A 2,500-nucleotide genomic window follows, 5' to 3' on the forward strand; every position below is an offset into this window, starting at 1 on the left:
GATTGTATTAAGGTACAAAAGAACCTTTGATGCATGTACACTTAGAGAAATATACTTTTATGACGTCATCATGAGTTGGGGCTTAATAAGCCCGGAATCTTTGCAGCTACTATAGTGCTCCAATGATCATGTGTACTGCCTTCACTTCCATATTGCGTCCTACATTCTGTACTGACATTTATTGCTGATGCTATGGGGTTGGATGTTAGGTAAAAACAGTAAGATGAGATGAAAGTAACTGAGTTTATTCAACAAGACAGCGAGGTTATACACAGGTAGTTGAGAGCAAGAATGACACATAATTCAAACAGTACAAAACATGCGTTTGCAATCTTTAACAGGTTTATATTATGTGTTTGAGGGAAGAGTGAGAGATAAAAAAAAACTATACTAATACAGTGTACGAGCGTGTATAAAACACGTTCGGTAAAGTACATTTGCTTAAGGGTACACTCGGGCAAACTATTCTTATTTCTCTTCCTCGTGTTTTGTGATAGTTTTTGTAGTTAATGAGGTAGATATTTATTTCAATGTTGTTACTATCCTGAAGATATTTTATCTTTCCCTATTTCCTTTCCTCAAAGGGCTATTTTCCCTGTTTCAACCCTTGGTCTTATGGTATCCTTCTTATTCAAATAGGGTTGTAGCGTAGCACGTAATAATAATAATAATAATAATAATAATAATAATAATAATAATAATAATAATAATAATAATAATATTGCTGATACTTTCCACAATCATCTGATGCAACAGTTCTTAGCTAGAGTTCAAACCAAGTAGAATGATATAGCATGGTAGCCTTTCCCTAAACAAAATTTTGCAACTTTTAAAACATACCTTTTCTCGTTCCCGAGGGTTTATTTTTCACCACAGAATCAGGGTACCCTGCAAACAAGTACGATAACGTACGGATTTTGGGAAAAGGGGAACTGGTGCAATATTCTACTATTGAGTGGACACAACATTTGTCTATGCTGTTACGGGGATGCATTCTCGTAACAAACACCAAACGCAAAAGAAAGACAATATTGATGGTTTCATAAATGTACGAAAAAAAAATCCCTAGAAGTCTGTCAATCCCTGACACATACTATACAACCAGCTTTAAATTTATATATTCCAGGTAGCTCTTCCTGCTATGAAATACTTCATTGTATTTCTAACTGACACAACCTTTTAGTCCTTTGTATTTCTATATATATTGTACGTGCATAAATGAAACACTTTTCTTCCCTCTTATTTATATGCAATAAAGGCATATTGAAAATCCATAAAAAAACTGTTATTTTTTCAAAGTTTTTGCCTTGAAAAAGTCGTAATATTTTTTTTCTTTCAGGGAAGGAAATATATCTAATACACATGTCAGATACAAAATTGATTTTGGCTTATATAAAAACATCTTAATGAGAGAGAGAGAGAGAGAGAGAGAGAGAGAGAGAGAGAGAGAGAGAGAGAGAGAGAGAGAGAGAATATACATCTTTAACTTGTATAGTTCTCTTTACGTGTACATGGTAAACAACATGAAATAAAGATACACAAGTTTTGATGGTAAAAACTGCGAGGTTGTATATGATAACATTTAGTCGTATGATATCAAACGCGGTATACAAAATACTATTTTCCCGTCAGCTATGAAAACATAAAAAGCAAGAGAATAAAAGTTTCCATGAAAGTAATCCCGTATGTTTGGTACTTTTATTCAAGGAATTTGTAACACATGGCTATTGTATAGAAATTGTGTTTTTGTACGTATAAAGAAAGTACGAATTTTACAAAACTTTTGCATATTTTAATATTTACAATAATCTGCTTTTTACCAGTTCCCATCCTTTTGAGCGAAGTTTATTACAGCGAAATCATTTTGAACGATGTTATTTTGAGCGAAGTCATTTTGAACGAAACTTGAAGAGCGATTGACAATTTCAACGAAGGTTGATTTTAAGCGATTGTAACTAATGGTTGTTAACTCAATTTACCGCGATTGTAACTAATAGTTGTTAACTAAAATGGTCGTTAATAATATAATACTTGAATGGTTATTAAAGATATGCATATCACTTCGTTTTCTTAACTTGGAAATTTCGATTTATGTAGTCTTTTCTTAGAAACATTTGAAAGTAACCCATCATGGATATTATACTTTCTAGTCGCGGCAATAACAAAATAGCATATAAAGGTTATTTCTATGGAAAAGATAGATACTCAAACGACCATTTCATGGCGCTGTGAAGTGAAAGGTTGTAAAGGACGCCTGAGTACTACACTGGAATACGAAAGCGATTACTTCAAGATGCTATCGCTGGTCTATCAGATGAACTTGCCGCCAAGATTGGATCTGGGGCGAAATTGAAGAGTAGCATATCTAGGAAGCGAAGAATTATGGGAAACTACCCTTCAACCCCTCTATGAGCTGCATCCATTGTTATACCGGAATCCTTGCAGTTAACTTTTACGGGCGATAATTTCATTCTATATGATAGTGGTATAAGTGATGTTA

The sequence above is a fragment of the Palaemon carinicauda genome, chromosome 2, assembly GCF_036898095.1.
Source record: "Palaemon carinicauda isolate YSFRI2023 chromosome 2, ASM3689809v2, whole genome shotgun sequence".
Taxonomy (NCBI): Eukaryota; Metazoa; Arthropoda; class Malacostraca; order Decapoda; family Palaemonidae; genus Palaemon; species Palaemon carinicauda.